The following is a 22,607-nucleotide window of genomic DNA, read 5'->3' as shown; positions in this document are numbered from 1 at the left end:
TGACTGCAGATTTTCACACCCTGGGTACTTTGCCATGGTCTTTGGGTTACAGCCGATTATGTTTCTACAGTCCTCGTGAAGTTTGTGATGCCGGCCTTGTGGCACTCTCCTCGGTCTGATGAGACTCAGGTTTAAGGAGGGTGCCGTAGAGGGATGGAATACTTTACTTCTTCTTTCCTTTTCAGTTGGGGATTGTTGTTTCAGGACGTGAACAACTTGCATTGTGTGAGAGAGATTTATTACTTTCTGGAGAAAGAAAGTGTAAACATTTAGATGGGAGCATTCAAAAAGTCATTAATTTTTTTTTTTTTTTTTGTAATAGGAAGAGAGCTTCACACATGACCAACCTCCTCCCTCTCCAATGGTGTACTCTCCAAAGCCTCAGGGAAGAGACCCTCCTTCCTTGCAGAGAATTTGCCAGCCAAAACAAGCAATCCTACAGACACAAACTAACAAAATCTCCCTGACTGTTGGAACCCAGCAGAGGCACAAGGACACTACTGCCTGTGTGACAGAAAGCCTGGAGATGCGTGGGTCCATGTCCTTAGCCTGTCCTCCATCAGCTCCACCATGGCAACAAGGCTGGCCTGTAATTTTCTAACATTGTTGCTGTGGAGGGCTAAGGAGTCCCCACCAATCACCCTGGCAATCTTGCCCACTCCTGCAGCTTTCCTAGTTACTGGCAGGGATATTTGAAAGCACCACATCTTTTCCCTATCTTATCTCTCTTCAGAGCATTAAGCCATACAGCAATGTCTCTAGCCAGGCATCTCTCCTCAGATATCAGATTCCACAAGTCAAAGCCGGAGCTCATCATCTTCCCTCTCACACCTGTTCATTCCGGAGTGATTGATGTTTCAGGGCTCAGTCCCATCATCTACTCACTTTCTCAGCACAGAAAACCCAGAGACTCTTTTTCTTCTCAACTTGTTCAAGTGGTCACCAATCCCTAGTAACTCTAACTCTTCAAGAGGTTGCTTGATTGGCTTACCTTTACCCCCAACTCTACAATCATCTGAATGGTCTTTTCACCCTCAATCTTTCACCTTATCTAATTCCTTATCCTGTGTCCACACCATGTGAAATATTTGAAAAATCATGCCTAATTATATTACTCTCAGTACCAAAAAATTCTGTGATGAACACCCTATTAATCAGCTTTCTTTTATCACATAATCTATTACTATTACCATTATTCACCTCAGAGTTCTCGAGATACTTTTTGAAGAGAATACTCCTGGGGCTTGCTCAGTGGCTCAACTGGCTGATCCTCTACTTGCCACGGCCAGCATCCCATATGGACGCCAGCTCATGTTCTGGCTGCTCTACTTCCAATTGAACTTCATGCATATAGCCTGGGAAAGCAGTGAAGGATGATTCAGTGCCTTAGAACATTGCATTCACACAGGAGACCTGGAAGAAGCTCCTGTTTCCTGGCTTCAGAATATATCTATATCTATATAGAGAGAGATATAGAGATATATGGATATAGATAGATAGAGAGAGAAAGTGAAAGAGAGAGAGAGGAGACTACTCCTATTTTTAAAAGAACTTTTATTCACAATTCTGGGTATTCCTGGACACATCACCAGGATGAACTAGGTTCTGGGCAGGCACATCCCACCACCCATAGTACCTGTGGGACCAAGAGATCCCATTTCTAATCCCTTCACAGACAGTGACCTAAGACCTTCAACTAGGCTCCACTTCTTCAAAGTGCTGTGGCCGCCCAACATCACCACACTGAGCACAAAGCCTCCAATGCCTGTGTCCTTTAGAAAACAAACCATTTCCATACCACAACAGAGAATCATTAACCCAAGGAGAAACTTCAAATACTTTCACATATTTTATAACGTATTTCACGAGTTTGGCCTCTGCTTACCTTTCACATCTATACCCTTAACTTTGCATCTAAATATAAGCATATAAAAATACTTACACTTTCCTAAAGTTTGGTCTTTTGCCCCCGAGTCTTTGCTAATACTCTTCCCTTTGCCTGTGTCTAAACTCAAGATCATGTTCAGAAAGACATGCACAAGGGCTAGGGATATGGTAAGTGTCAGCTTCAGTTTTTACCAGGGTGCCTGTCTGCCCTCACTTCAGTCTTACCTACACTTAATATCTTTTTCATGTTCTCCATTATTGTTCCCCCAAATGATGCCCTCCATTTATAATCATCATTCACTCTGTCACATTACTTCTGCTGGGCTGTAACTGGATTGGTACTTACTTGTCTTTCCTCCATTGAGCTATAGCTTTTTGGGGGTGAAGACTATATTAACCATATTTAACATTGCGTTTGACCTATGATGTACAACTAATGTAGTGTGTATCAATAAATAGATGAATGAGTGAATATTTCTTCAGTGCTGTATTTTTATAAGATGACATACCCATAAAATCAGAGAAAGCTTGACTTGGGAAGAACCTCATAATTCATCAGATCAAACCCCTCCTTTTACAAATGATGAAAATGAGGTCAAGAAGGTCAAGCCAGGGCTGTTTCTCAGCATTACATAACCTGGAAAGACATATTCGTGTCTGATTTTTAGCAGACATCAGCTGCCAGTATAAAGAAACATAAGCTATTCACGAATGATATTTAATATTGAAGCCAAATAATGTGACATGTCAATCAAAGTTATTTTACAACTCTTTAAAAGATTTTCATATATGTTTTGACTCTTCAGGTCTCCCTAATATATACCCAATACAATTCACATTAAAACAACAGGAAAAATGCCAAAAGGAATAAGCACGAATGCAACCAGAAACAAATAAGTTAACATTTAAAATCAAGCAAACTTAGAACTTGCATGGTCAGGATGCTTTGGAGAAAAACATATTAGTTCTCTATCATGTGACTTGGATAAAACATACCTAGCAGATTATAGTTCCATCATTTTTTTCTTTATAGAAAGTGTAAAATTATAAAGACTATTATGGGATTCTCATTTACAGTGGCTGTTGTTCCTCATTTCCTTCCTACATTTGAAATGTTCTATAGACCTAAACCCAGAAGTGTGCTGGCAAAATTGTGTGTGTGTGTGGCGGGGGGTGGTGTTGACCTGTTTCTGGAGTATATATATTGCCACCATGGCCAGTAACAAGTTACCAAGATGATGCTAGTGAATGAAAAGTTGAGACAGGATGTACACAATCAAGGTCACGTGCTGGAATAGACCAGCTCTACCCAACATGGTTGCCTGACACCGTGGCACAGCTTGATAGAGTATAAGTTGCCAAAGCATGTTTTCAGACCATCCATGCATATGGCTATTTTATTCTATACTAACCAGGCAATTATGAGCCATGATTTGCTGCACAACAAAATAACTCTGATCTCTGAGAGGTAAACAACAGAAGTTTATGTCTCATTCATGGCGACTGTCCAGCATAGATCCATGGGGTGATGGTACCCAGGTCACAGGCTTGTGGGGGCTTTCCTGGCTGAAAGGAGCTGATGGCAGTGCAGGAGAGTCTGGAGATTTTTGCACATGGGTTTTTTGCCATTTCAGCTCATGTTTCATTGGTCAGAAATAGTCTCACGGCTGCGTAGAAGTGCGGGGGATTTGGCAGCTGTGAGAGAGCAGATGGAATGTCTGCTGAGCACCACTGTCTCTGTTACACCCATGATGATTTCCGCAGGCACCAGGCCTCTTGACAGTTCAAGACATAACACATTTAGACAATCCAACAGGCTAACAGGGAACTAAGTGGCTTGGATCTGAATGCCCTCAGGAAAATCAGAAACTCAGCAACAAGCTTCAAAAGATAATTTTTAGTTCTTAATAAATATGAATGTGCTCGGTTACTCTTCTTTGACTGGAAAGAACTTTTTTAGCTCAAAAAAAATCCCAGGATGCCTTTGTTCTGGTTCTCTTTGCCACACTCCTAAGATACTGCAAGTTGCTATGAATGTTCTTGTGTTAGTAATAAAAAAAAAAAGTACATTGAGGTGCCTCTGCCTGTATCAAAGCCTAGAGACCCTTCCCAGAGAGGACAGAAAATAGACAGTTCCCCAACGCCAAATTCTCTGAGACCAAGAAGGCCCAAGAATGAAAAGATTGTGGGCTCTCAAGGACTCCTGTTGAAAATCACAGCATTTCATTTCAAATGAACAGATGCATTTTTGTACCCAGTGAGAGCCATGTGCAAAGACCTCCACAAGGACCTCTGCAGATGGGAAAGCATCAGGTGGTTCAAGCACTCCCACTCCTCTCTATCTGTAAGACTGATTAGACACAGCACTTTATATTAGCCATCCCTGTTCTGAAGACAGAGTCATGAATCCAGGGTCAGGAAAGATACCAAAAGAAGATAAGTTATCAATCCTATATTGGCACTTAATTATTTATGAGCACATGAATAAGTCTGGAATCTCCATTTCCTTGTCTACAAATTCAAGGAGTTGAAGTACAATGAAGTTTCACAATTCTTCATGCTGTATTTAGGATTTGGTTGGCCTCATGGAAGAAAAATTGGTGGGCAATGCTCCAGGCCACCGTCCAGGCTTCCAACCAAGACCAACATATTTTCACATGTATTGGGATGCAGAGAACATTTTTTGCTGTTTTTAGTCAAATTATGTAATTGTTTCATAAAAACTGTTTTTGGGAAAATGTTTCTAATAGTCAAAAATAACTGGAAACCACTGATGGAGCTCAGTGCAACGACTCAGTGGTTAAATCCTCACCTTGCACGTGGTAGGACCCCATATGGCCATTGGTTCATGTCTTTGCTGCTCCATTTCCAATCCAGCTCACTGCTTGTGGCCTGGGAAAGCAGTAGAGCGTGGTTCAAAGCCTTGGTATCTTGTATCTGCATGGAAACCTGGAAGAATCTCCTGGCTCCTGGCTTTGCATCAGCCCAGCTCTGGCCATTGCAGCCACTTGTGGAATGAACCAGCAGATGGAAGATCTTTCTTTGTCTCTCCTTCTCTCTATAAATCTGCCTTTCTAATAAATATAAATAAACCTGAATTTTTAAAAAGCGCTGAACTCATCCAACCATATAAGAAAGCTGTAAAACATAATGTAGGTTGATGGCACAATCATTTGCTCCAGGATGAAGTGCTGCCTATAGCTTGAGGTTCTCCTAGGACATGTCTCCCCTTCAAGAAGATAATCGACTAGGTTCCCAGTTCTTACGCATTGTCTAGGCTTTTATAACTGCATGCCTTGAGTCGAGCCTCTTCATCCACATCACACTAACCTTTTGCAAAGCAGCTCAGATGAATTAAGTAACATACATAGTAATGGGTAGTAGGATTTCCCTGAAATTAGAGCATTAGACCACAGCCTGTATGGAGAGCATGTGGTTTGGAACATTTCCATGAAATATTAAGTCATACAAGAATTTTCACTCATCTTCATCATGGAGGTCACATCATGACTTTTCTCTAATGAATTCTTTATATTGGCAGTTCTTCTGTTTTTCTCCATTCCTCCCCTGGTTCCTCACTTACACCTCTACTCCCTACCCCCCGCGCCCCCGGCCCTTGCTAGAGGCTGCTCTCTCACTCTCCTTTAGTTTCTGTGTGGGAACATGTGGTAATACTTTTCTCTGATTTAGGCCTTGAATTTGTTCTACACCTGTGTAGACCTTCAAGTAACGGCTCAGCAGGCGTTGTGGCGAGGTCACGCTACAGCAGTGCTCCATGCACACACTTGCTCCCACTCCCTCACAGCCATGCCAGAGCCTCTCCCTCTTTCCCCAGGCATCCAGGAATCTCCAGATGGGGGGCCTGAGTTACTACTCAAGCATCCAGGCATGTGTTCTTTGGAGTGTGATATCCCACCCCAGGAGATGTCTCTCCGTAGAGGGTTGACCTACAAAAGCTGCAGTCTCCAAAACTAAACAAAGAAAGAGAAGAAAAGATACACACACAAAAATGAGAGAGACAAGATATAATTGCACTAGTGGCTTTAGGACCAATACTATTTTGGCTTCAATTGGAGAGATTGACATGTTATGCTGCTTAGAAGTGAGAAAACCAAGGCTCAGAGATCTACTGACGTGCCCAGCGTCACAGAGCCAAGAAATGGAAGAAGCAAGATCTGATGAGACTTTCTTATTTCAAGCCCAACATTCTTTCTGATTTTCCAAGAAATAGCTCCTTGTTTCTTAGAGCCATCTACCATATATCATCACCATTTGCCTAGGTACTATGTTAGGAGCTGGAGACATTCTTTCATTTTTGTAATGACCAGTAAGGCAGATTATACAGAAATGGAAATCATAGCAGTTTCTTGCCTAAGAGCACATAGAAAACTGCAGGAATAATCTTGAAGCTTTCTTTTCCAACTAGGTTATTTTCCTTCACCTACAGTACCGTCAACATGAACTGGCTCCCTGCCTTCCCTCCTTTCTACTCCACCATTCACACCTATCTTTTGCACCACCGGAGGCTCCTTGCAGATCCTCTAATGTTGTCTCAATCCTATGCTCAACGTTTGTACTACCCTCTCCCATCTTTGTACGCCTCTGATTTCTATAGCACTCACCTGTGACCTCTTTCTCGGGAAGCCATCTCCCATTCTATGTGCCTCACCAGTAACCACCACATCAAAAAACGAGGTTCAGTTACCAGACTTTTGCTCTTACAACATGATGTGAATATTTATACCATAGCATTGGCCATGCTGGAGTGATTTCTTCTTGGGTTGCCTAGCACTCTCCATCAGACCCCTAAACTCCTTATAAGCTGGCTTTTAAAGCTTATAATAATATTGAAAGCAAAATAAAGCTCAAGGAGAGTTTTTGAATTAAAGCAAGAATGAAAAAATTAAAGAAATGGCAAAACACAAAAGCATAAGGAAAAGCAGCAGGGGAAGGAGAAGGAAAGGGTAAAGAAGAAAGTGTGATAAGCATTGGGCCGAGGTCTGTCTGATGCCAAAGGAGGCAGGAGTTCTACCGTCACATACCCAGCCAAGACATGCCCCACTCTGTCCAAACTGTGTGACTCTGCTGTCATTTTCACTTCAGGTACAGAGCTCCTCACTGCAGGGCTCACAGGGCAGCCCTCTTAGCTTTGCTCATCTCACCAAGTAGCTTCCTTTCTGGATTTTTCTATAGCTCTCCACTAGGCTTCTTTTTAAATTTATCTATTTGAATCCTTGTAAGTCAACAGTTTGTCCAACAAAAACAAAAATAAAAATATGATCTACTATTACTAAAGAGTAACAAAAAGCCGTCTCCAAATAAATGCTGTAGACTTCAACAGGATTGTGGAATCCAGAAAAGCAACTTCATGGAACTTTTGCACTTAGGACTAATTTTTTTTATTGTCACAGTCTGTGGAATCTTTTCAGCAAAATGAAAAAGATCAATGTTTTCATTTTGGCATTTTAGTAGCAAACTTGTCCTTTTAAATGATGCATACTACGTGCTTTTACATTATGAAAGCATTATATACTTACTGTAAAAGGTTTACAGGTTTAAATGTACTCATAGTAAAGAAAGTTCTAATAAACTACATCATGCACTTTGGAAATTATCACTATTACTTTAGTTTTGTTCCTTTCATCGATGCCATTTAATTATTATAAGAACTATTAATATCTACTCCATTAATATGATCAGCCAGCACTATCTAGCCACTTTAGGTAATATTATTTTAATCCTCAGAACAATAACATGATATCACACAATTTTTAAAATGGTTATTTGTTTGTTTAAAAGGCCCAGTGATAGAGAGAAGGAAACAAGGAGATGGAGATTTCCATCTTCAGGTTAGCTCCCCAAAGGCCACAGGGCCAGGGCTCCTCCAGACTGAAGTCAGGAGTTTGGAATCCATCTGGGTGGTCCGTGTAGCTTTCAGGGACCCAAGCCCTTGGGCCATTTATGCTGCTTTCCCAGATACAGTAACAGGGAACAGGTGCAGAGTTTGAACCCACATTCATGAGGGATGCTGATATAGCAGGGAAGAGTTACTCTGCTGTACCATACACTTACCCAGATGCACATAATTATTATCTCCACTTCACCTGTAAGAAAACTGAGGTCTGAGGAAGCTGACTTAATATTAAATGGTAAAGCTAAGATTTGAACAGAGAAAGCGCAACACCTGTGAATGTGCTTTTTAGTCAGAATACATACTGCTCATATGTCAGACACGCTTGACAGCACATTGCAAAACTTCATTAGCAACTTCCTTTTTTCACAGTCATTCAGCCATTCAATATAATTCAAAAATAATTGAAATAAACAAGTAAAGATCTCACTGGCTGGTCATTGGAGATTCTGAGTAGAACAGGTTGCCATCAGGGACTTAACTGCCAAGGTCTTCCCTATTCTTGGAGCTGGTTAGTATAAAGGGAGAAAAATCCATCCTGAGCCAGACATGAGCTGTTGTCAAAGATTGTCTAGATACTTTTTGAACCAATGCCACCACCTGCCGCTCAGAAACACGCCTCCCTCTGCCTTTCTCTTCTGTCAACACCACGCCAGAATGAGCTATCATTTGCAGTTCAACAGATGGTGTCACCAGCATCACGGCTCTTCCCACTTAGAATTCCTGTCATTGGAATGACAGCACGGAAGAGGAGATGCAGAAGTTTCCTGGAGGAGAGGTGTAAGGTGGAGCCTTGCCGATTAACCTGCCCGTGGAGGACTCTGAAATGTGGGTATGCTAGGCAGGATTTTAAAAGACTGCCCTTTAAAAGGGGTGAACCTCACTCAGGTCAGGGAGAGCTGAAAAATAACCCACATTAGAAAAATTTAGGGATAAACTGTAAAAATATGTCTTCAATGTTTAAGATGGTAAGAATATCTGGAGACCTGATAATCAAATTTAAAAAGAAATTTAGAAAACACTACATTACAAAGCACCTTTATAAAGCAGAGCAAATACAGATGAAGTGGCTGATATTCCATGAGTTTTCTGTCAAATTCTTTTGTCATAAGTTTCAGGAACTTATCATCTGGATAGCACACATGGAATGAGTCACTCTTTGACACATTCATTCGAGCATGTTTTATTGAGCCTCTAAAACTAACTAATATTTACCAAGCACTTTATAAAACTCTGTTCATACATATTATCACATCTTAGCCTCCCAACAACCCTGTGGGGAAATTATCATTAATTAATTATTATTTATGAGCTAACTGGGGCTAACAAAAGTTAAGGAGCTTACCCAAGGTCATATAATTTGAGTGAGGATTGTTTTAAAGATTTATTTATTTATTTGAAAGGCAGGAAAACAAAGAGCAGTGGAAACAGAATATGAAAACCTTCCTTCAATCGGCTCAGGCTCCCAATTGCGTGTAACACCTGGACACTTGAAGCTGATCCAGGCCTTGCACACTATTCTGAAATGGGATGTCAGGGTGGTGAGAGTGACTTAGCCTACTGCGCTACAAGGCAAACACGATTTGGGGATTTAAACACGATTTTCTTGACTTCAAATCTGCCAACAACTACTATTTGCAAGAATTGTTAAGCAAGGTAGACATCAAAGAGCAGAATCCTCAGAGAAATCCCATGAAAGTCCCATTGTGAGAGCAAGGTGCCTTTGCTGTGACTGGACCCACGGTGTCCTGCAATTACATGACCACAATCAATGACCTGGTCTGTAAGCCAGGAGTACTCACATGTACCTGACACTTACCTAACCATGCACAAACAAAAGAGAAGGCAAATACAATGTCTTTAGGAGCCTTTGTTCAGCATGTATCAAATTAAGACACACACTCATTTACAGAACAGTGAAATTGTTGATAATGAGAGGAGGCTATGCTTGACATTAGAAACAGAGGGAAATGGATCATTTCAGGGGTGGATGAGCATAAACAATATGCCTGAAAATGACTTGCTGCGATGTTGAATAGCTAATTAAAGAAAAGTTTAACTGGAATAATAGGACATATGTTAAAGAGAAAAACACAGGAGCAGAAGATGTTATGATGAAATCAGATAATAGATAAGGCCTGGTAAGTGTCAAAATCTATCCCTTCAATAAAAAGTTTCTACATAGCCTCTACGAGCCAAGCCCTACGGATCAAGTATCATGAATAAAACAGAGTTCTGTTCTCTTCTAGGGGCTCCCTGCCTTGAAAACCTGTCAATAGGAAAATACTAAAGATTTTTGAATGGGGAAATAACAAAATAAACGCTAATTGCCAAATAGACATACTCTCATAGCTAGAAGATAGAGTAGAAACATAAGTGTAACAACCACCCCCTCCCACACACACACACACTGGCATGGTTGTTATAAGAATAGCCCACACAGCAAACTACATGTAGTAGATACAAAAAGAAATTTTAGTGACCAAGTTGACCTTTAGGAAAGATCTCAATGTACAGAGAGATACGAGGTGACATAATAAGGAGTAAGGGATGCTGAAGAGAGAAGCAGAATCCCAACAAGAGAGAGAAACATATTGTTGCTCTTGATTCTGGACAACTGAAAACCCAATGATGGGTAAAGACAGAAAAACAAACACTAAGACTGGGGCTCAGGTTCATGTCTCAGATCCAAGGGATAAGGCAAAACGTGGCAACTGGAAGCTGGGTACACACTCAGAATAGTGCCAGAAGCACATGCGCCATCAGCAAAGTCAAGATCAAACCTCTAGGTGATACCAAGGATGACTTACTGGAAAGTCTAACGGGGTCCTGGACCCAGGGTCAAGCCTATCATGACAGGCATTCCTGACATTTTCTCACAAGAACTTCTTTCATCTGGTTTAAAACTGATTAGCCAGCTTTATGTTTTTCATATGTAATACATCTTCCATTCCATCACATCAGTCTGCTCAGCTTACCCCATTCTCAAATCATCTGAGCAGCAGCTCCTCACCACTCTCTCTCTCTCTTTCTTTCTCTCTCTCTCTCTATGCAGTTACTTCTGCTTTGAGGCTTTTTCTTTGCTACTCTTTCACTTAAAGTAGCTCTCTCTATTCAAAGACTTGCTAGTATTTTGTTTTATAACTTACAAGGTTTGAGTCTTCCTTTCTCTGAGTCCAGACACTTTTAGCCTGTCTTCGAGTCCATCAATTTCTTCATCGTCATGACAAAGAGCACATTTTAAGACCTGAATATTTCTATCTCATCTTCTTACTACTTTTTAGACTTTGTTTGGAAAGGGAATTTATGCTGAGTTCCAACTTAATGCACTCCTTCTCCTTTTCTGGTCTGAAATATGGGGAGGATTATGTTTGTTGCATTGAAAAAGCCTTGGCACCAAGAATAAAATGAAGATTCCAACTGGAGGTGAAGAGTCAGGAGAAAAGAGAGAACGACAGAGGCTTCTATCTGATATGGGAGAGGAGCAGAGGCCTTGGTGGTTGGAATAAGATAACAGAAAACAATTGGAATTGTGTGATAACGCTTTTCAAAGAACCGTCCACCCACAGCACAAACAAATTAAAGGTTATGGTGAAATAGATTTAGAGGGACAATTAGAAGAGTAAAAATTAAAACCACAATAGCTACCCCTCATTATTTTTATAGATTGCAAGCACTGTGATAATGCTAGTTTTTAGGAAAAATTTTATTCAAAAGAACAATAGAGAGAAAATGAGAGTGAGAGAGAGACAGGGAGATCTTTCATCTGCTGGTTCACTCCCCAACCCAGCGCTGGGTTGGGTTAAAGCCTAGAGCTGGAACTCCAGCCTGGTCTCCACTGAAGTGGCAGGGACCTGAGCACGATGGCCATTATCCACTGCCTTCCCGGGCACGTTAGCAAGAAGTTAGATGAGAAGCAGAGGTGCTGGGCTTTGAGCCAGAATTCTAATATGGGATCAGGCATCCCAGGGAGTGAGTTAAATCATTACACCTGGTGATGGCTCTAATAATGCTGCTTTTAACAAAGCTTTCTACACTGTGGGTTAATTTTTGTTTCTTTGGTTTGGGTTTTTTTTTTTTCCAGGGTGGCAGGGAGTTAAGTCTCTTTGTTGATTGTATCCTTCTTAATTCTCACAAAAATCAACTCATTATTATAAATTCTAACCACGATTAGAAACATGATTTTGATCAGAATTCTGGTAACAATGTGCGAGGCATGAAGAGGGCCTGGCTAGCTCCTGATTTCCTGATCACAGCATTCCAAGATGTATATTTTAGCCACATTTAAGTATTCTGCATTTCTGAGAAAGAACGTCTCTGTATACATCTGTATTTCAGCTTGAATTCCAATTAGCAAAGAATAAACTGTGCAAAGTATATTTCACTCTAACAGACAAAAGCTTAATTTAAGACTACAATGAGGACAAAACAGTAAGCAAAAAAACACAGGAGAAGAAAAACAATTATAAAGGGGCAGTGAATCAAGAGAGTTGCTTTCCTCTTATTAAATCACAGGAAATTTAAATAAGCTTCCAAAATTTGGCAGCCAGGTGTATCTTTCTGATCTGAACATCTAAGCCTTAATACTTTTCTTCTCTTGTTTCTCATACTTTAATTTTCTATTCTCTCACTCCAAAGTACTCAAGAAATGCAACACAGAGGAGTTATCCTTTTAGTAACACACTCCATCTCTTGCTCCCCAGCAAACCACTCCTTGATATTTCTTGGTGTATTGTTCATTTCTCAAGGGCATTGCAGCGCCTCAGTCCAGCAGAAAGCAGTAAATCCATGGGTGTCTCACTCCAATCTGTTTAATGTCTGTACTGTTCCCACAGCAAATGATGTTGTAGAGTTTGTTGCCTATTAATGCCCTTTGACTAGAGGATTTCCTATGCTTCCCATACATGCACAGTCCCCCTCTCTCATGTGGTAGATAGTGTTTAGATTAAAAAGACTTCCATTCTATGCTGTGAAGATGTACTCAGTCTAAATCTCAGAAGTTCTTTCTGCTGCAATTGACTTATGTAAGTTTTCAGAGGTCTTTGGGGGATATTAGGCTTAAGGACATTACCTTTAGCTCTCACATATGATGATTATACTTGTAGGGGATTTAACCATACTAGGCAGATTCTTTTATCTATCACTGCACTGAATTTACTCATTTTCAGTGTGAACAAGCAAAAAATAAAAGTCAATTTAAAGAAAAATAAATCCATGCAAAGTGATTTCCACTAAAATATACATATTTCCCTTAGAAATAAGATACTCTATCGTTAGGATCTTTTATCTCACAGGTGTGTATAAAGCTGTAAATGCTGAGGTGGAATTATCAGGTTTTTACCAGTTGCTCAAAGGAATTCCTTATTGATCAGATTAATTAAAAGATGTCACATGCTATATCATGGTTTTACTGCTTTATTTTTAAAACTCCCTTGTCTGAAACATACATCATTGGAAAATATATTGTAAAACATTTCTGACAATTGGACACACCGAATGCATTGAACAGCCTTCTTACAAAATGCCTTAAGATTATGACTGGAGTGGGCCTTTGGCCTACAGGTTATGATGCTAATTAAGATGCTGCATCTAATATTGGTGTTCCAGGGTTTAGTACTTGTCTGTGGCTTTTGGCTCTAGCTCCTCCTAATGGATGCTCTGGGAGGTGGCGATGGTGATTCAAACAGCAGTTGTTGCCACCCATGTGGAAGAGTTCAAGTCCTGACTCCTAGCTTCAGACTCAGTCCAGCCCTGGCTGTCATGGGCATATGGAGAGTGAACCAGTGCATGGGAGGACAAGTTCCCCCCTCAACCTGCTTTCTCTCTCTGCTTCTCAAATATATAAATCTTAAAATGTCAAGTTAGTTAATCAGTTTAAAACACTGTGACTAACTTTAAAAATGTTATATTGAGCTGACAAGAATGTAAAGGCAACAAGTAAAGCACTCTACTCCTGGACCCACCACCCCACACCCCCCAAAAGGCATTGAAACACAAATCCTACCATGACCTTCCAACTTGACAGCAGGAGGAAACTGGAAAGGGAAGAGAAAATGCTTATGGTCTCCCCACACAGGTGATCTATAGCAATTCCCCATCACTGCTGAGGCCCACAGGATTCTATTTCTACTGAAATAAGAGAACCAAATGCCAAGGACATAAATCCCACTCAGCAGAAAGTAACAAAGAAATCTGCTTACTCAAGCCTAGAAAGACTGTGAAAACATAAATCTTCTCTTAGACTTCAAGCTAACGCTAACGCAGGTTGGTTTTTATATTTCACAAAAATTCAAGAATTAACACACATTTAGTACTCATTATAGATAGCAAAAATAAATCCTTGTGTTCTGTTACACAGTGGGTAATAATAATGTGCCATGTGTGTTAAAATCTGTAAGAGAGAATTTGAAATGTTTTCATGATAAAGAAGTAATAAGTGTTTAGGGAGACATGTTGACTCTCAGTTGAATATTACACAATGTATACATGTGTTCAAACATCACATGGAACCATATACATATAAACTATATGTCAATACAACTAATTAAATAATAATAATTAGCACAGATATCCAGAACAATAAATGCATAATTAGGGTTTTAAATACTTTATTAACATGAACTTATAGGAAATAATGACAATAACAAAAACACACAAGGAGACAATTCTCATATAATGAGAGCACAAGCAACTATGTACAGTCATATCTAATGCTTAGCGCTAGATAAGAATACAAAATACATATTCCTATTGTGGTAAAGAATAGAGAGCATAAAATAAGTCAAGAAACAGGCAGATTTTAAAAGAGTAAACCACACAGTTACACATCAAATAAAGTTTTAAAGATAAATAAAATGTTACATGGAAGATAAGACGTGGGTGAAGAGAGAATTGGTGAAGTAGAAGTTAAACCGAATAAATTACCAAAATGTTAGTACATTGGGGCAAATATGAAAAATATGAAAATTAAGTGATAAATACCACAAGAGTGGGATCTAACATATGTGTTAGATTTTCAAATGAAAATAGTAAAAAAAGAGATGAGACAAAATATGAGGGTACTACCAAAAGTTCATAAAATATAATTAAAATATAAGTTTATTTTGGTGGAATATATCTCAGTTTTTATTATAATGTGCTTTTCCCAAGATCTTTTTAAAGACACCACAATTTACAGTGTCTTTAAACATGTCTTCCAAGCATGTATTCCAAAAATTTTTACACTGAGATCAAACTTACCTTATTTAATTTTCCAGCGTTTTGAAGTAGCCTTGTTATAATGATGTAACAGTATAATAATGGAAATTACATTATAATCATGTAATGAGGGACCCGGCATGATAGCCTAGTGGCTAAATCCTTACTTTGCATCTGCCAGGATCCCATATGGATGTCGATTTGTATCCCAACTGCTCAACTTCCCATACACCTCTCTGCTTGTGGCCTGAGAAAGCAATTGAAAATGGCACAAAGCCCTGATACCCTGCACTGTATGGGAGACCTGGAAGAAGCTGCTGGTTGCTGGCTTCTGAATGTTTCCGTCCCGTCCATTGCAACCACTTTGGGAGTGAACCAGCCAACAGAAGATGTTTGTCTCTCCTTCTCTGTGTAAGTTTGCTTTTCCAAGAAAAATAAATAAATCTTAAAAAAAAAAAATCTAAGCATCTGAGCAAACACCAGGTATCCTGAGGAGAACTGGCCATTACTAACATACAAACCACTAGATGTTGATGTATGTACTTTAAAGCCATTTACAATCTGCTTCGTAAGAGGAAAGACTTTGCTAACTTAAGTATGCATGTTAAAAGTTCTCAGATATTTTTAAAGAACTACAGAGATTCTGTCATTTTCAAATTAGTAACCAGTAAGAACCAGTAAATGGATGCTTCATTAAATTAAAATTAATAGTAAAGTAGTAAGAAATGACAGAGTAGATAGAAAAGATAGCCAGATATAATATAGCTAGAAAAGATAGGACAGAAGAAAGTACAAAATTATATAGCAGAAATAAATGGATGTCAATATAATAATCTAAGATTTACTCTAAAATCTAAAAGGCAAGTTTATGGATGCTTTAAAGTAGGAAAATACCTAAAATAAACACAGAATGGTTAAAAACAGCACTAAATTTAGAAAGGGAGGCAACAATATGTCTCAGTCACCTTACCTCTTCTAGGGCAAAAATAAAACTCCAGGGTAGAGTTGACAGGAGAGAAATGAAGATAGACGTGGAAAAGTGTGGTCAATAGAAGATAGCCAAGTCTTGAAAGTGGGAGAAAGAAATGTGAGTAGAACAAAAGAAATCCAGAGATGCGAAAACTGCTGTGAGTGTCCGCACCCCTTGGTTGTACTGAAGAACTTGAATAAAAATTAAAAGTGAAAATACGAGAATAGGAGTAGTATCCACCGGGTTCTCTATTCTTCAGTGCAAAGAATATGACATGTCATGTAGCAGAAGCTCAATAAAATTGACTAAATGAATGAATGAATATCTAACAAAATAGCACCAAGCCAGAATGATCTATGTGGTACTGGATTCAGATGGAAAATAGCAGTATGAACCTTAATACAGACACAAAGAAACAATGATGTTGAGCTTTAGACTCTACAGATGGTTTATATCCAAGCCTATCCACTGACAGGCCCTCAAAAGCAAGACACTCCTATGGCAATGAGTGTGCTCACCAGGTCGCCTTGAAAACAAATGCTATTTCTTTGAGAAAGCAGGGAATGGGCAAGATGAGTATCTTATAGTGTCTGGAAAGCAATGAAATGCTAAAAAAAAAAATGGAGGAAGTATGTGACAAGGGCATGAAAGACTACTGAAAGAACTTCTGATGATAGAGGCTAGAACAATCTAGCTGAATTCCAAATTATTTATGTAAATACTGCCCCCCACAGGAAGTTAGAACATAATTCCCCAGAGCATAACTTCATACCTTAAATCTAGATTGAAGTAGTCACTTCCTTCTAAAAAAGATAGGATGGAAAGTTTGTGTTTGTTGGTGGTGGGGAGTAACCTTGTAAAGGAGAAATCGCAATAAACTTCATGTTGATTGCATGTACTGGTGATAGGATATAGTGAGAGCAATCTGCCTCTCCAGTCTCATTCTCCAGTGTAAGAATGAGGGAAAAAAATCAGTCAGATTGATGTTGAGGGAAATCCTACAAAGTATCTTACCCCCAAGGTCATCAAAACAAGGAAAGTTAGACATGACATGCTACATGGGATTCTGGAACAGAAAAGGGATATCCATCAAAAACTAGTAGTTACTAATACTATACATTAGCTGTAATGAATGTGCCATAATAACATAAGTTGTTAACAAGAGAGATATGGAATATGTGGAACCGTGTAATATGTGGGAACTAAACTCTCTCTGCAGGTTTTGTTTGTCTAAAATTATTCTAATTTTTTAAAAGCTTATATAATAAAATATCACCTGACATTCATCAAGGGCACAGTTTGTGCCATTGGTTGTTCTAAGCAGTCACATCTGCTAATTACTATTAAAATAACTATTGAAGTGCCATTAAAGTAACTGCATAACAACTTTATCATGCCAATATGATCATCATCCCTGTTTCAAAAACTGAAACGAAGAGGGGTTAAGTGATTTATTCAAGGTCTCACATAGTTAGCAAAGGGAAGAGTAGATCACCGAATCCGAGCGAAAGAATGTTGTCCTCGTAGCACCACATGATTTCTGCGGGTGCTTCCTGGGCTCTAGGGTTTCACTTTCTGATTTTAATGAGTCTCTGCTATGTTGAGGAAGGAGTACATGACAAGTCAAACAGCTAATATCAGGAGTGGGGGAAACTATAATAACAAATAACTTAATGGGTTTCAAACTTCCACCAGGGTGGAGAGGAGATTATGGATATAAATGTAAGTAACTTAAGCTTTGTAAAAACAATCTTAATAAAATGAGGAATTTGTTTATTAGGATAAATTGGCAATGGTTATTACTCAAAAGTATAATAGGGGAAAATGGCCACACCCTAAAGGATTAAGATAATTGGCTCAAGTGAAGTGTATATAATTATGAAAAATAATCATAAAAGTTTTTAAATGTAGATGATTGACCAGTTGTGTAATTTCATTGTGAGCAAAAATAGATGTCTAAAGATTATAATTAGTCTAAGAAAAAAAAAAAAAAGAACCACGGGAGCATAAAAGAGCACTGCTAAGAAAAACACAACAAGGTAAAACAGATGTGAGTAAAGTTTCAGTTTGTTTAATATGTTAGAAAGTTGAAATATAAGAAAGAGCCAATGAAATTTATTTGCACAGGCAAAGTTTTTAAAAAGTTGAATACTGTAAAGGAAATGGTAGAAGGGCTGAATAGATTCAGAAATGGAATGGGACTGAGCAAGGTGCTTGTGCCACCCCTTTTAGAAATTATGTTTGAGGCCTGGCTGAATCTTCTCTTTGCAAGAAGCAGGACCCCATATGGCAGCTGGTTCATGTCCTGGCTGCTCCACTTCCCATCCAGCTCTCTGCTATGGCCTGGGGAAACAGCAGAGGATGGCTCAAAGCTTAGGAACCCTGAACCCACATGGGAGACTCAGAAGGAGTTCCTGGCTCCTGGCTTCAGATTCGCTCCAGCCATTATGGCCATTTGGACAATGAACAAACAGATGGAAGATCTTTCTCTTTGTCTCTCCTTCTCTTCATAAATTTGGCCTGTATTTCAAATAATAACGAATCTTTAAAAGCTTGTTCTACTGATGGATTTGTGCATTGTATGAAATTTTATCTTTGAATGAGTTTTTCCTCTTACAATCTTCCTTTGAGTAATGTCTTGCTCCAAATGTATTCTTCTCCACATGTTCTTTTCTCAGTTTCAATTTTTGTCAGTTAAAAGGTAGAATATCTGTGTTTTTGGAAGGAGACAGAATGTTGTGAAGCATATTTTCTGTAATATCATTTCTCCTGCCTTTTAAGACTGGTGTCTTCTAAACTGTATTACAAAGATTATTTCCTTCCTGATATGCTCTTAGTGGAACTAGAGAAATCCCTCTTAAACTCTTTTAAAACTTACAAAATACCAATGTTGTGAATATTTCTTTAACCTTTACATAGAAGCTAATGTTCACTGACATCTAAATATTTTTTCAAGAAATAAAATATGTAATATATAAAGCTATCTTACAATAGGTATACTTCTGTAAGAATTCACTGCATATCAGTCTATTAAAATTTATTTTTAAAAAATCCATTCTTACATCAGACAATTTATCTGTGTAATAACTGAATTCCAAAGAAGACAGTAGCTGATTTCCGAGGACTAACAGCCTTGGTGATTTCTTCCTGAACCCAGGAGTGGTTCCTCAGGTTTTCTTACCCCCACAGCAGCAGCTTTCAGAACTGCAGCTACTCCCTCCTTGCTGATCTTGGGTTTCAGTGGCAGAGCCTCAGAACTCTGTCTTCTTCAGTCACAGTCTCCTAAAGGCTCAGTCCCAGGTGCTGCTCCCTGCTCAGGTATCACCTAAGCAAACCCATCCATGCTCGGCCTCAGCTGTCAGACATGGTATATGCAGGTGGTTTGCTCATAGCTATCCTCATGCTGAGCACTACACTCTCAGACAAACAGCTCTGTGTGCTGCACGTGGTCAGATGTCCCAAAGGTGCACCAAACATGTCTAAAATTAAAGCCACAACTTCTCCACCTGCCCATCTCTAGAAACTTCTCTAGAAGTTCTAGAGAGCTTTTTTTTCCCCTTTAAATGGTAACTCTAATCAATCCTGAAATTACATGAGAGATAATCAAATGAACTTACTTTCTTAACAGAGAGACCAAAATGGAATAGAATCCTATAACTGCGCGGTAGAAGAAAAGGACATTTAAAAGTTATTGAGTAACAAAATGATCTATGAGCTTGAAACGTATACAGAAATGAAGTAATTTAGTCCTATTGGGCAATTTTCCTTTCACAGTAAGTGGTAATTTACAATGTTCTACAGATAACTTTTAAGTGCACTCCCTTTAACACCAGAATGTTAAAAAAAAAAATGGTAGCCAAAGAAAGCAAAATAAATTAACGGAACAAAGATTTTCAAGCAAGGCAAGACAAATAGGTACTGATGCTCTGCTACAACTAATACTTGTAAGATGAGTTCTGAGACTAATTTCTCTAGGAATCAAACATCTTGGTTAACCTGCCACCTCTGATGCTGACACCCCATATGGACACAGGTCCAAAATCTGGTTGTTATACTTCTGCTCCAGACTCCCCACTGATGCACTTGAGAAAATAGTGGAAAGATGGCCTGCGTGCTCGGGCCTTCACACCCACGTAGGAGATCTGGAGCAAAGTGGAATAAAGGATGGAAAGAACTCTCTGTGTGTCTCTCTGTCTCTGTAACTCTGCTTTTCAAATAAATAAAAATAAGCCTTAAAAAAAGAAATTAAACATTTTCAAAGAATTACCTTGGTTTTTGTTGTTGTTGTTGTTTTTGAGGAAAGTTGAAGAGCACACATGGAACAGGAAAGAGAAAGTGAAGAAACAATTACAACAAAAATAGCCGACACTGTACCTTACTCAAGCTGTTATCCGTAGTGCAATCATGTGCTCATCTTTCTTCCCAAAAGATCTATGGTCTGGAATAATATGAGTTGGACTAGTAAATTAAAACAAAATAAATTCACCTCAACTGCAGCACCTAGATTCTAGACAAAACAAAAAAAAAGTTATTTCAGAATACAAAAGCTTATAAGGAAAACACTTATGATAAAATATTAAGAAATCAAACATTTAGCTAAGCACTTAGAGAAATCACTTACCATGAGTTATGGATTTTGAAATGGTTCCCAAAGGACTTAGGGAAAATCCCCTCACTGAAGCTACTTTAAATAGATTCAAAGAAAGACTTGAGTGAGAGAACACTGAAGTGAAAACTCCCACACTAACAAATATGAAACAGATGAATTTTAGCTTTACTTTTCTGATTCATTAAAAGATGGACTTGGTATTCCAAACTGTTTTGCCACAAATAACATAAATATTAAATCAATAGCATTTGATTATGGTTTGAAAGATTTATCATTAAATGACAAGGCATTTAATACCAAAACCATATAGCCCAAATATTGCTTTTATCATTGACAGCAACAGAAGGTTCTTAGGGAAATTCCTCCTTAGAAAGAATCTATTCCCAGCCTCCCTACAGCTCACCTAGGATTACGAATTGCAAGCACTGCAGCTGATTTTAATTGCCACAATGATGCATAGGGAGACATGTGATAGTTGTAGTAACTGACTTCTAAACAATGAAGAGCTTTAAAGATTAAAGTCAACACCTTACATTGCACTCAAGACTGAATAGGAAGCTAATGCTGACCATAGAATGCAGGTGTAATAGTCACCATATGTTTTGGACACTGCAGTTGAAAAGATCTAGCCCTCTGCATCACACACAATAAAAACTTAAAGGCAATAAATTCGTGTATTGTCTTTTCAAGGTTAGGAACACAAAGATCAGAGTGTGAACAGAATTCTCCTACATGCAGTAAAAGGTATGCTTGGTGATGTAACATGCCAACCAGAGAAGTCAAGATAATGTCTTCCTAAGCAAAAACAAGCTAGCAAGTCAATACAGTCAATGGGGTGTTGACATTTTTTGAACCTTGTTCTAGAGGTGAATTTCTGTATAGATTCTAAACACAGTGGAAATATTGGATGCATTAATAGCTGGTACTATATATATATATATACACATGCATATACACACACAGATATAGCAGTATATAGTAGGAATATAGCAGATATGGAGCATGGAGATACATAATGGTTGTATAACAAGAGAGCTAACCAAACGGAAGCTACTGCTTTGTCTCTCAAGATCAATCATGAACTTTGCCCATTGAAACTCCCATAAATCAGCCAAATGATGCTGCTCACTTGCCATTGACCATGAGATATTTCCAGGTTGCTCTTTTTGAGTCTGGTGAAAGAGACATGTGGATCAATCCTCCACTCTTAGCCACTATGCTGGTAAACAGCCAAATAGCTTTCTTTACTGACTTAGTTTGATAAATATTAGGTTAGGGAGGAGGTCAGACTTGTTGGAGACAAAGTGGCTCTTAGTCTAAAGGGTTGTATTAGAGGAGTCTGATGGATCATTCTTTCATAGGACATGGCCCGGGACCACTTTTACATGGGGGTGGCAACACCAGAAAAACGGCCACCTAGTATATGACACTGGGCTTTTATATATCTTACATGTGGGGATGAGGAAAGGCAGCAGCTCCTCAATTTGTGCATGCATGTGATGTGTAGCACAGGGTACTCGTCATGACAGTTGTCAATGACATCTTCAGGCAGAGACAAGGTCAAGGTGGTTCTGGTAGCATATTTGGAACTTTCTGGATGGGAGAGTTGGCTTCAGAATGTAGTTGGTCACCAAGAAGTCACTTCCGCTCTGCCCAACCTAACAATGCGGTCTCTTGGCAGCAAGCAAGCAACCCTCTGCTTACCATCCTGTGGTCCCAGTAAGGTAGGATCATCCTATCTTCAGAGGTTCAGTCAACTGATACCCCAGAAAACAGATGCTTGGCTCTGTTCATCCAGCCTCAGCCATGAGAAACATCTGGGAAGACTTCCCTGATGAATTTGCCTACTGGAGGCTGCGCAAAATCACCCACACTATTCTTTGACTCTGATAGATGGCCTGACTTGGCCAATTGCTGTGGCCAAATCCTCAGGCACTGATGTGCACTCAACACCAGTACCAGACATTTATATGGAACTCTCCTAGGCTAATGAAGGTAATCACATACTAATATTACTCTTGAAATCTTGCAGG

This window comes from Ochotona curzoniae, unplaced genomic scaffold (assembly GCF_017591425.1).
Source record: "Ochotona curzoniae isolate NIBS_2020 unplaced genomic scaffold, NIBS_Ocur_1.0 scaffold_1037, whole genome shotgun sequence".
NCBI classification, from domain to species: Eukaryota; Metazoa; Chordata; class Mammalia; order Lagomorpha; family Ochotonidae; genus Ochotona; species Ochotona curzoniae.
Note: the sequence above shows the minus strand (reverse complement) of the source record.